Genomic DNA, 14,294 nt, shown 5'->3' on the forward strand with positions numbered 1-14,294 from the left:
TCAGTGTTCTGGTGTTATAAGTATTTTTGATAAGTATGTAGTTGAATCATATCGTCTCTTCAACTGACTCATGAAATATATTTCATACAATGCATACCTTGGTAACATGATCCGCATGGAACAAGCCATTAATTTCAAGCTGTACTCTAGACGACAACAGAATCAGACACATTGAAATTTACACTTGTGCTGTGTTTATATTTAATTTAGCTTTTACTCAGAGCATCCCTTTGAGGACAAATACACAGCTTCACATGTCAAAAGACTTCCTGAGTGTGTGCACAGAATTTATGTTGGTGAAATTGTTGGAAGACAAAACCTACAGTGTTTGCTGACTGGAAGTTATTGTAACTGCAAGGCTGTGGTATGACTGATATCTTCTTGATCTTCACAGAGTGAAGAAACCAAAAACATTGTGAGGAAGAGCTCTCATGGACAAGAAGATTGTCCCTCTGATACAAAGTAAAACTCAATGAAATGTTATAATGAGGAGTTGGTATTCTGTTTGACTATCAGTCACAAAAAACGTTTAACAAGGGAATGCTACTGGGTCTAAATCAATCCATACAAATGTTTAGGTCTGTATACATCAATGGGTCCTTGTTATTTATATATTTCTCAACCCTTGAAGGTTAATATAGGAACATCTCAGGATTTCATTACTCCTACCATAGACCATTAACTGGATATGCGAACATTTTCACGGCTCAAATTACATGTAAAAGAACACGTTTCCAAGTGTTTGGTTATTTACATGTGGTTATGACGACACACAGTTGCACATTACAGTATATGTTAGTGTTTATATATCAAAGTCTGGAATGTTCTTGGAAGCCATACTTCACTGCAGGTAAAATACCAATGACTTTCTCCATAACTCTCCTGTACAGTTCATTTTTGCTGGGCGGTCTGAGTATCAACGACTTACAGAGTAGTTATATAGACATGGGAAGATTCACCTGAGGGACCATGGATGATTCAAACTCAGTGTCTAGTGGGAGGTTTACAATGTAACTCTATTTCTATTATGGTGCATTACGGTGCACAAAGTCACACTAACTATTAGCCATAGTAACACCATGGAAACAGCCTGTGCTCATGATGTGCTTTCAACTGTTCACATTTTGAAATGTTTGATGTTCAAAAATATGTCACCAGTTCAAACTTCTTCACGTTTTGAAATGTTTGATGTTCAAAAATATGTCACCAGTTCAAACTTCTTACAACCTCTTTCAGTAATTCATGGGCTTTGGGGAAAGTTAAAATCAGAGATTTTGCTGTCAGATTTTCATACTTTGGCCTGTCCTTTATGGGCAGGGGTTTGAGATCAAGCTCCATAAGTTTCATTTTCCACGTGCATGTTTTAATTATCCCTGGTCCCTTATTATGCCATGTACAACATCACTCACCTCACTTACCAGAATAATGCATGGAAACTTTTCCCAGCAGTCTGCTTCTCGGAAAACTTGACCCCACTAACCTCAGTACAAAGGTCATTTATATACACTTGCTTTCACTTACTTTTAAAACCCTTGGATGGAATGATTGCTTTGCCATGACATGTTTCAATATTGATGGACTGCTGAAGTGATTGTAAGTGGTCTGTGGTATCGACACAGACAGCTCAGTGTAAACATAGCCACCAGCTTTGTCTTGGGGCTGCCATTACTAATTTACCGGCATGGATTTTTTTCATCGTCTTCGAAGACATGATAAACACTGAAAACCTTACCTGAAGCACTCAACAGCCAGGTTACATGACCTCCTGTCTGCAGATCAACTTTGGATGATATAGAACTTTGGCAAAAGCTACACTGAAGTTTTCATAAATATCTTCAGGGACACGTTGTCCAACGCAAGACACTCGGAAACTGATGTCCAACAGCAAGTATGCAAGCAGGGATTCAGAAGCATGACCATGCACAAAGATCTGAGATCTTTAGCAGAACATGTACATGATTTTCACAACAAAAGTACCATGCAATATCTTAATAAAATGCTGACAAAATATCTTGCCAGGCAACCTATTATTCCCAGATGCTTTATATAACCTTTTCTAGCGTACTGTGTAAGAAATAATGTGCATGTACGAGCATTGAACTTTCAACTTTACCCATGCATGCATGACTATCAGTCAAGTGTCTCCACGATGAATGCAAATTTTGAGGGGCTAATTGCATTGGTTTGTAAGGTGCAGTGCCACTGTACAGGTCATACCCTCATAGCATGATTGAAATACTGTAAGAAGGCCCTGCTACAAAATCATAGTACCGGATTTAATCAGTGCCCTGAGAAAAATAAGTTATTATGCATATTAATGTTAGTGTGTAATGACACTAATCAAGACAGAATTGTACCAGGCAATTCCTGTAACTCCTTGCTCACATAAAGCTTGTATTCAGTATAGACTAATTTTAAAAGCTATACAGAAACTTAACTTTCAATAGTTTTTTAGAGATATAAAAAAAGCTTTATCATAGAACACATCCAAACTGATGGCCCTATTTTTTATTTTCAAATATTAATAGCACATCCGATATAATTTGCCTCTCTAATGACGAAAATTTCTGCACTGATTTCTGATTATTTTCATTATGAGAGAGAAACTTCAAAGCTTCCTTAAAGGGACAAAGTCGCTCATTTTTTCATGAATTTTGTTTGATACGAAATACTACTTATATTGTTTGACATGTTGAAAGATACTGAATGAATGGGTGACCATGCATATATTTGACCCCGGTTTTAGACAAATTTAATGAAACCATGGCAAAAATGAATTAATGGTCATGACCATTAATTCATTTTCGCCATTGTTTCATGTATCGTGTCTAAAACCGAAGTCGAATATATGCATGGTCACTCATTCAATCAGTATCTTTCAACATGTCAAACAATATAAGTAGTATTTCGTATCAAACAAAATTCATGAAAAAATGGGCGACCTTGTCCCTTCCTTAAGATGTGTACTGGTATGAACAAGTTCAAATTCTGTGACATGAATTACCTTTTTACTGTGTTAAACTGGTGTATCATAAAAATACATTACACTTTGAACAGGTATGTTAAGACTGGAGAGACTGTTTAGACAATTTTGTATATCAGAGAGACTGATCAGGCACTAAAAATAATGCCTGCAAACACCAACACATTGGCAATATGGCATCTCCATTTTATATTTACATCAGAAGTGACAATCGCACATGTGCATTTATGACTGTTTAGTGAGGACATGAAAAGTGAAAAATGCTTTCCTTTTTTTGCAGCTTAATATCATGCACATACTATGTATCGCTCTGATGAAGTTGTACACCGAGGAAATGGTTTGATTATACAAGAATGAATGATTTCATGGTGTTTAGGTATTACAGCAGTTCCCTTTGGTGAGAACCATTGGCCATCTCAAGGAAACAGTGCTCTCCTTAACAATATGGACTTAAATGTAGCCCTACATTTGGAAGCTGAGGATTTCAGTCGTGACTGTGCATTGTTAGTTGGAGAGCGAAAATCTTGTCAATTGCTTCCTTTCCAATATTCCTCAAGTGGATGCAGATTTCCAGCAACATCGTGACTGACTGTTCCCCTCAAGAATTTCTGAAGTGGACGAAGATGAGACAATGTGGCTAATTGCCTCTTGTCAAAATGAGAATTTCTGAACACAAAACTCTCTCCCCCCTCCCCCACCCCAACGATGCAGAAACGTTCACATGCCAACATCCACTGAATAGTCTACCAGTATAAAACTCACCACTTTCCATATTCAGATCCAAAACAAGATGTGGGGGTCACAGTGACACACACACACACACAACGATCACCCATTCCTAGACCTGATAGTCATAAAACCCATCAAGCATAATTTTACCTTTTACAAGAACTCTAATGAAATGGATCTTTCAGAGATGCATTAGGGATAGAGGAATACGCAATATTGTATATCATACCCTCGAGGCAAGTTTTGCTTTTCTGTATCAAAGAGACCGCAAAACCGAGTGAAACCAGGGCGAATGTGATCTTATATCTTGCTGTGGTTGCAGCATGCATTTGCTGCAGTTTCACTCCTTGGAATTTTGCAGACAATGATTATATTTTGTCATTATTGCTTTATTAATTAATTTCTGTCTAGTGCTTGGACAAGATTCTGTCTTTCAAAATTTTGGGAAATCGCGATTTTCATGAGAATGATAAAAATATAACTTGCTGCACTTCAGTTTGAGAACACACAAACACCATTATACGACGGAGGCAATTATCAGAATATGTCATCCCCCTTCATATGCCTTATCGAATGCACAACTCCTCTGGCAATGGCTTACCTCAGAGATGCTGGACAAATACTCAGGGCAACATCCTAATTGTACACGGATCTGGATTGAGAACGGCACACATGAAAGCATACATGTACCTCTGCTTCACTTTTTCCTCCCGAAGGAAGTTTGCTCTTAGCTCAACACTTGCACCATGGTTGGTTGTTGATTGGTTAATTTGAGGTGAGACAGTAAAAGCATTACATGTGTGTAGTTGCCTCTCCAATTGTTCATAAATCCTATGACGGGACATCAACATTCCAGAAGATATTGAGATATAAGAAGAGAGAGTTATGACATCTAAATCTTGAATAAATACCCAAGGCTAGACTGAAACAGCACATAAATAGGGCATTAATCTGTCTACGAGTATACAATCACGTCCTCAGGTGTGTCATCTACTTGCCACTATATTCACAATCTGCTGCTAGCACAACATTGCTATCGCCTCAACAACAAGGAATAAACACGCCGACAGTTTAAGGCCTTGTTTGTGTATCTCTTCATATACGCTTTTGACATAACGGAGCAGATTGAACTACTGACAATCTACCCATGTGGGATTTCATAACACTGCAATTTGCGAGGGACAATACCCATTTTTCTGATCAAGAAGGACTTATCCAAAAAGAAATTGCAACACTCTTACTATCTGAATTGAAACAGGATCAGAAAAAAACGCTGTACTGCACTCCTTGGTATATCAGTTTAGTGGAGGTAGGAACTTCATATTAAATTTATAATTTTTGTTACAAACACCTTTTGTGAGGTCACCCTGGGTAAACTTTTCTTCAGGATTTGAAATTTTAAACACAAATGTCTTTCATATTTAAATGTTTTTAATGGTTTCCCTTTGTATAAATGGAAATGTTGTCTTAATCAAGACACATCAGTTCCTTTCTCTTTCACAATTTTCAATCTCCCTTAGTTACAGCTTTCCAAAACAAGCTGAATGTTAATATTATCCATTTACGGCAAGACTGCAGAATACTAGGCCCCAGGGAGGCAGTGTTACAAGAACACTGTCTTAAGGGACATGTTAACATTCGTTCACCATGAAAAGGCCCCTTAGACAAGCACTGATTTCTACCACTTGGAGCATGCGGCCCACTGTTAAGCAGGTATGTCTTTATTTCTGACTTACAATTTACATGTACTGGAGAGTACTTGAGTACAGTACCTGTCAGTAAATAAGCATATACCAGTAATATATCCTATTTATTATTAAACTGGCAACCCGGCAAGAATTGACATTTGCGATATACTCTGCAGTGTTCTCCCCAGGATTTTTGAGAAGAGGGCGAAGACGTGGTGCGAAGCACCACAAGCGACCGCGTCAGCGGTCGCGGGGGGAGGTCAGGAGGGGGGTGTCCCCCCTCCTGCCGTTGGAGCTTTTGAAAAACAGCGATTAAAATGGTGTTATTTGTGGCACTTGGGGAGTATTTTTTTCAGATTTTTTTCGTATAAAAAACTCAAAGGAATGGAGATCTGAGACAGTGTACCATAACTTTTATTACAGTTCACTGATTTCAATTATGAAGATTTCATTTTTTGAAAACGAAAATGTAGCGAGAGACATACATTTATTCATCGATGTCAAATTATCACCATAACACTCAGGTTTGGGGAGCATTTTTTCAGATTTTTTTCGTACAAAAAACTCAAAGGAAAAGAGATCTGAAACAGTGTTCCATAACTTTTATTACAAACGAAAACATAGCGAGTCTAGAGACATACATTTATTCATCGATGGCAAAATTATCACCATAACACTCACGTGTTCGAACGTTCTCATCCTGATACAAGTCCGACCGAGCCTAAAATTAGGTTGTTTTGCTTTTGGAAGGAATACACAAACAAAATTCTAACCTCCTATAAAAACTTCAGTGTACTCTGCTGTCCTTGGTTACCCTCAAGCTCCTTGCCATATTTACTCAGCTAAGTCGGTTACCTAATGCACGGTCCCTATGGAGGGACCGTGGCTAACGTACCGTTACGGACTGAGCCATGCAAATATGGCTGCCTTCGATGAGTTGCACATGGGCTTATGATCTCGGATGACATCACAAACTCGCGAGATTTGCAAGATCGATGAGAATTACGTTTGCAGTCTGCAGGATCGACGCTCACGCTCGCATTTTGCTTGTAAATCACTGTCAACTTTTTTCCCCGTACATTTTTATTGTTTTATTTTCAAAAAAATAAATCTTTTTCATTTCTGGCAAGGGGGCGCTCGAATTTACAAGAGGGCGCCACGCCCCTGTTACCTTATTCAGGGAGAACACTGCTCTGTCCTGTTTATATATCCAGTAAACACTAGATGATATTTACATTTCATACCAGAACAGCATACTGTAAGTGGTCAGGTTACTCATGGAACTAAAATATGGGGAATATATGGAAAGTAATGGTGTTGTTGACCCTATATAAAATGTTCAGAGGCATAGCTTTCAGTGCGCCTGCTTTTTAACAGGCCTGTTTCAATAGGGCACATACTTTATTTTTGATTTGGCCTTATGGCAACTTGTAACATGTGGGAAACTAACGGGTCGCATAAATTTTGTCCTTTATTTTTGCAGGCACTGACACCAGTTTTGTAAAACGTGAAATTATACAATGAAAAATCGATAATTATTACTCAGTCATTTTGTATTGTTTAGCTGTCTCTTTTCATCATCCATGTGTAACAAAATTAAATACAACTGTTTCATGTTTATTTCGAGTTTTCATCCAATCAGTATTTATTATTCCTTCTTGCTGTAGCATTACATCCTAATCAGATCCTGTCAACATGTATTTCATTGAACCAACATGATCTGAAAAGACTTATTAGCCGAATCAATTCCCCCTAAATCATTCTTCCTGTTATGTTTGATGAAGGTTCTACCATGGAATGATGATATTCACTGCGCATATTATTATACCACACAATGAACATCTGCCAGTCAAGTCCATCATCGTGTTCTTTGATTGGATGGAGGGTAGGATCTAGAGTTGACTGATCACATGACTGTTAGCTTTGTCACGGTGACCCCTGATTTTTATAAAATTTGAGCAAAAGTTTAAGTCTTTCACTTAAGAGAAGTATATTACCTTAAAGGGAACCTTGGTATTACAGAAGTTACTGACATGAAAGGCAAGCTATTACTTCAAATAGCTGTGCATACGGTTTAGTGGTACCACCTGTGCCAGCATGACATACCCCGGCTAATCATGTGGCATGAACGGTCAAGATTGAAAACAATATATCCAAAGCTCAGTGAAAGATCAATGACAAGATTTCTTTTAATTTTTGAACAAATTATTGCAGATCCCCAAGTGTTCTGAAATTTATGCGTATACCTATTCAAGGAACAAGGGATACCTATAATATACAAAATGATTCTCTTCAAATATTATTTTCATCACTTTTATATAACAACTCATAGTGTTTTGGTATCTTTAACATGCTGAAAGTGTGCTCTACAGTACAAACTTGTACACAGAGAGAAAAGTTACATTTTGTAAATGTAATTCTGCTGTCTACCTGTGCTTTTCAAACAGCATACAAACATGATCAGTAGCATCTGGTTGTATATGATACTCATTACAGTTACAGTAATTTGTATCTCAAAACTGACAGTTTTAAACTTTTGCTCAAACTTTCTCTTTCGCGATCAAGAATATTAATCAGAAGTTACCATGCAAATTTTGGTACCTGAGAAGTAAATTATCTAAGCTGTCTTGATATTTGAAAATTCAAAATGGCTGATATATGGAAAATTGAACTTTGATTTTCACAGAAACAAGACAGTGTAAAGTTCAGTCACTCCACAGGCATGAACATTCACTCCACAGGCATCAAAATGAGTCCAGTCAAGCAATGGGTATTGTAAAAATTTGAGAGTCAAAATGATATCTGCCTTGACATGTAATCAACATTACAACATTGTGGAGGAGGACATCTTTGAGAATGGCGAAAGCATTACTAAAACGAAGCTGTGCTCAGCAGATGGTTAAATTTCAACTTGCAATATATTCAACATAAGAAATCTACACTTTAAGACGATGTTATCATAGAGAGATGACCTGATCCTGATTAGCCTATAAGGTCTAGCAACACTGTAATCTTGCTTCAATATTTTCTCATGATTACGGTGAATTGCAGTAGAGCATTTTATTTCTTGTGAACATCACTCACTGGATAAACCGAAGAAGTTTAACCCTGTGATCTTCAAAGTGACAACAACACTATATATAGACAACTCAATCCTTATTGTGTTGATTAAGTGTGTGACCAATGAGTCCACAGAATTTATATCTTTGTCACCGGTTGACCCATTAACTAATTGATTAGTTCATTGTTTGAGTTATTTATTTTACTTATTTAATAATGGAATTACATTTTATTGTCTCTGTGCATGAGTCTTTAAAATTGCCAAGATGTATGATGAAAGCACCTGTCATCTTGAAAAAACACTGCAATGCCGACAGCAAACGCAATTGTGGCACATATACCTTGCATGTACCTATTTAACAATTGTCCTAAGGTGCATTCGGGTGAATAAACAGTACATCCGTAAAAAACAGGATACAGTGAAACGCATTGAATACTTTGACTTGGCCGGAAGCAGCAATGTGCTCAAGACAGCACCTCAAGATGACTTTGCGGACCTAGTTGGTGAACAAGTGTACACCAGGTGCATGAATGATGGAAGTATTACAGTAACTGAGTCACCTACCTTCTTTGCCAAAGCTTAGGAAATGCACCTCTCTGTACTTCCTGACTCTCAGTAGCTTCTAGGAAAGCAAGCTTGGTCTCTTGTTTGGTCATTACAGATAGGTTTGATAAATAGCTTGGTTTCATACAATGTCAAATATGTGCAGTGTGTATAGCACTGCACCATCTAACTCAAAAGTCTATAGACCAGTTTAGTAATTTCTGGTTATTTCTATGCCACGTACTATACACACACCTGTCGTATGCAACACCTCCATGTGTCAAAGACAACTTTCTTTAACTAGACCCCAGATGCCAGTTTATTTGGGTTGTTTTTGGACCAACCCTTGTCCTGCCAGACCTGCCTCTTCCTAATCTGCCAAGTCAGTGAAAAGTGATATTCAGCTAAAAGCTACAGGTATTTTCACCTACTTAGCATGAGTATGTTATAAAGGGTCAAGTCAGTAAATACCATGTTTACAGTATGTTTTAAGGGGCCTTCAAATGTCCAATTCTTTGTTAAAATGCACCATATGGCACATGCTATGCCTGACTGGTTTCAACTAACTTAACCTGATGGTGACATATGAACTTAGTAGGATGACAGGTAAAATAATCAAAATTCAACATTTTGCTGTCAGGCAAAATGCAAATCGTTTTCTTACAAAATAAGTCACATCAGCAATGCCATTCAGCATTCACTGAATATGGCGGGGTTTCTACACAGTGTTCAGTGCTGCTGCCAGATGTGGAGTTATATCAACATCAAAATATGGGCATATGACAATGCTGGTGTAAGGAAAATTGCTACCTGTGCTAGTGTTGTGAGGACAAAAGGAGGTACCACACATTGCTTTCTCTTCTTCCAGTTTAGAATTACGAAACTGAATTTACGTGAAAGTCTGCTTAATTTTTTATGAAGTTGCTTATCAACCTTTCTTCCACAAGGAACATTTGATTTGATATGTCATCTGTTCCTATGCCTATCACAAGTCTGAATGTAGATGTTAAGTTCTGAAATATTAAACAAAAATTATCAAAATTTGTTTTGAACATTTATTTTTCATAATTTTTTGAGATGCCATGGGGTAAAACAAGACTTGTTACAAAATTCAAGGGGGGGGGGGGATTGTTGAAGACATCATCACTTGTTATTGTAGGTGACAAATACACAAACAGAACGATACGCATGACACACTCCTCCTTACATACTGATATTGGCATTCCTCAACTTAAAGCTTATCATCCTAAAATTTTCTGTGCCACTCATAAACGATATCTTTTATTGTAATCATATTTTCTGAACCAATAACCTGTGTCTTGTTGACTAAAATTTACACTATGGATTACATAATGGGCAGCTCAGATTACCATGCAGGTATGTTTGATAATTCAAGGTCATATTAAAGAGATGTACTTTCACACTTCATCTGACTGTCTGTGATATTATTTTTTTGTCAATTTACCGTTGGGAATGAGCATCCAACTGGCAGGACCTTTTTCATTTGCTATAGTATGGTCTTAATTTTAAGTTTTACTGCAATAATTCAATTACCATATACCATGTTCCATGAAATAAAAAAAAAAATTCATGTTTTACACACCAGAAAACATGCAGGAAAAGCTGGCTCAGTGGGCAACCTGAAAGCCATGTATTATTGAAACTGTAAAAGAGCTTGGATGAGAGCAAAATTTGCTATCGCAATTTTAAATGGTGTAAATTTAAGTTGCTGTCTCTTATTGGCAAGAGAACAAATCTAGAGAGACCTGCAGCAAAGCATAGGACTGGAAAATAGATATGCAGTAAAGTTCACTCCCAAACATGAAATACTATGAGGTTATTACGAAAATATCACAAAGGATACACAAGGACATTGGTGCTGTGTTGCCCAAGATGAAGCAGAAGGCAACACGTGTCTGAATGGATCCTTTGCAGTATTTTCATAACAACCTTATCATTATACATCTTACATTCATGACCAGAGCATCAAATAGGCTCAATGATGACCATTTTTCGCGAAATGTCAGCATTATTCTTCCGATTTATGGCGCAAGTATGGAAAGCTTGGACGTGCTTCTGATAGACTATGCAACAACATCCACAGATACCTTCTGGCAATCTTCTGATGGATCCCTTGAAACTATTCAAAAGTACTTGCACAGAGGCCTCATAGATCGAAGGCTCTGCACTTGGGGTGCCTGGAAACAGTCGATGTTATGGGACACACGTTCCATACAGCTTTTTAGCGCACGCAAAATAATATTGTTCTCAAAGGGAGATGTGTAACAATCGAGGATATCCTGCAGCGTATGTGTACCCTATGTGAAGATACAGGCGGCTGAAAGGTAACCATCCAGAAGGGACACTTGAAAGAAATATTTTTCAACTTCTATACATCTATGACACGAGGCGAGGGGAGATGTAGAAGATACACATGGCAATGCAAAAGCATTAGCTATATTTGAAGTAGTGAAAGCCTTTTGATATCAGGTGTAACACTGAAGGCTATCTTACACACTGGGTGCAATACATAGTACTACTGGTGTAGAATGACAGACATGGCTCACTGGTTTATGTATCAAGGCCTGAAAACAAGCAATTCGTGATACCAACGACATGAGAAGATTAGGATGCCTTGCCTTGACAATACTGTTTTGGTGCTTGAGATAAAAGTTGTTTCCTCACAAAAGATCACTCCTGCTGAGTTTTAGAGATCCTAGGCTATAGATACTACTAGGTTGACTGATGGAAGAGTCTTCAGATACAAACAACATGCAAAATAGGCTTGTAGACAAACTGCCCTACCTTTTTTGTTGATCATTATCTTCACTTGATGACATCGTAACACTTCCTATAAAATACTTGAAGCCTATCATAACCATGTAAAGAGTGACATTTTCACTCTTAAAAGTCTCTTGCAAGTCTCCACCCAGTCATATTAGTATCACATTTGACACCTTCACCTTCAACTCTAACCCTTCTCTCCAAATTAATGGGGGTTGACCAACATTGTATCACCACGACAACAATGGGTTCTGAACAAGAGCTTGTTCTGTTCAAAGAGAGCATGAGCCACTATGTATCATATGTATCTTGTAAATTAGCATCCAAAGGGCTTGTACCAGTCATGTGAACAATTTTCCATTCCTTTCTGAACATGTCTTGTCTTTGGATGGGTATTAGAATCACCCTCTACACTGACATGCACATCACAAAACATGTGTATATAATGCCTGACTGAGTATGCATCAATATTTTGAAAATTATTCCAGCAAACACCCACATGTCTTCTGTTTTGACTTTTAATTAAATTTATTTATTTTTTTTTTTTTTTTGTTTGGGGGGGGGGGGGGGGGGGGGGAATTAGAAACAATCAAGACTGAATGATCAAAGATTGAACTACACCAGATGTTGCGGAGTAATTTTGTGTTTTTGATTGTTGTACAGTGTGTGTGTGGGTAATTGTGTTACATTTGACAATTGGCCCTTAGCCCTTAAGTAAAAACTATTTGACTCACTAACATCTATACTATAATGACCTTCATCACTTATCCAACAAACAAGTGTCCAATTAAAGTCACCCAAATGCTTGTCTTCTTGTTTCCGCGTACATGTACTACTTCTCATTCAGCAAAATAATTCAATTCAAACGAAAACCACAACCATCTGAAATTTTTTATGCAATTTATCCCATTATTGCCAACGGTAGCACTCACAGCTCAAGTACTTCTGCAAAAATATAATTAGAACTCTGTACATTTAATAATATCAGAATTTGTCTTGTTTTTAAGGTATAACGGTTCGTCCAGAGTTTTTTTAAGCATAACAGAGGTATAAGGTATCTTGAGTTCTCATCCATTGATAAGAGACATATCCAATTTGCATGCAGGAAGTAAATCTTGACTATCAATTGAGCATAAAAAAATATCCCTTTATGAGTAATATACTTCAAAGCTCTGTTGTGAGATCATTACAAATACCCTTTCAACTACATCTAATTACCAAAGTACATGCAAAACCACATATCACTTCTCAGTTGTTTCCTGTGACTTAATGCATGGCATGTCACGGCTGACTGGTTGTTCTGGCTCTGTGTCAGGCTATGCTTATATCCAGGAAGTGTTCAATATTGCCAAATGTTGTACCTGCAAAACCCTTTTTGTGGTCTAGTTAACCTTTATGAATTTTACTGAGAGGACACCTTCAAGGTTAAAATTTGTTTGACATTGAGAGAAACAACCTGCTTTTTTAAATTACTATGTTATAATTACACAAAAATATTGGCCACAAGGTATTACTATAAAGGAAGTGAAGCATAGTATTCTAAGTGATTTTAGAATGTATACATTAAACATATGAAACCATGGGGAGGCTGTATTATCCTGTTCCACAGAAGGAACTGGAGTGATCTATAGCTGCTTATCTGGAGCCAGTACTCTACTAACTAGTATCAAACTTCCAGTTGCCAAGAAAATAGAATTTCTTGAGACTACAGATGTGATTGGCAGAGCAGCTAAGAAATCTCTTTGCTTTTATAGTTGTCCTTACTGCAGACGGGTATTTTGGATAGCACACTGAAAGCAGCGGAAACGGCTCCAATAAAATAGCAGGTCGACTGAGGAGTAACCATGCCTCATACAATTTACCACAGATAGGGTCTACTCACTGAGTACACATAGGACCCCAAGCTATGTAGATCGGGACAGCAGATAAACATCGAAAATGATGGAATAATACGCAATCTGAATCGATAGCATTGACGAATGGGTCACTTGTTGAAATGGGTCTTGTAACAACATGCCAGTAGAGACCATATGTATTGCTTAACCTAGAGGCAACCACCTGTAATTACTCAAGATCTTTATTATTTTCACAAAACTACTTCCAAAGCACACATTCTTTCAGTTTATCCTTACTTTTGAAGTCCAATCATGAAATATAAATATAACTATCATTGACAAATGAAGACTTTAAGGTAGGCCTGCCGGATTTACTTTCAGTTTTACGACCCAAGATACCTACTTTTGTGGTTACAAACTTGTTCAAATTATCGTAAAGATCCTCCTTCATAAGTTCTTTTCACAGTTTTTTTGCACCCATGGTATAACCCTGGGCTACTGAATGAATCTGTGACAAGAACGTTACAATTTTATGGAAATTAAATCTGCATTGCAATCCTTTCATCATATGACCTTTTGACCACATCTGCTGCTATTGTTCACAGTCTCAAGTTTTTTACAACATGTACCTGCATTACAGTTGTTAAAATGTTAAACATTTAGATGATCAC

At 37.4% G+C, this 14,294-nt stretch overlaps 1 protein-coding gene across 1 annotated transcript in view; it reads right to left on the reverse strand.

Annotated features, from left to right (window-relative positions):
- The window catches only part of LOC139135006 (ataxin-7-like protein 1), an 86,278-nt gene that overhangs the window by 43,501 nt on the left and 28,483 nt on the right, over positions 1-14,294 (reverse strand). The window lies entirely within an intron of this gene.

The sequence above is a fragment of the Ptychodera flava genome, chromosome 6 (assembly GCF_041260155.1).
Source record: "Ptychodera flava strain L36383 chromosome 6, AS_Pfla_20210202, whole genome shotgun sequence".
Taxonomy (NCBI): domain Eukaryota; kingdom Metazoa; phylum Hemichordata; class Enteropneusta; family Ptychoderidae; genus Ptychodera; species Ptychodera flava.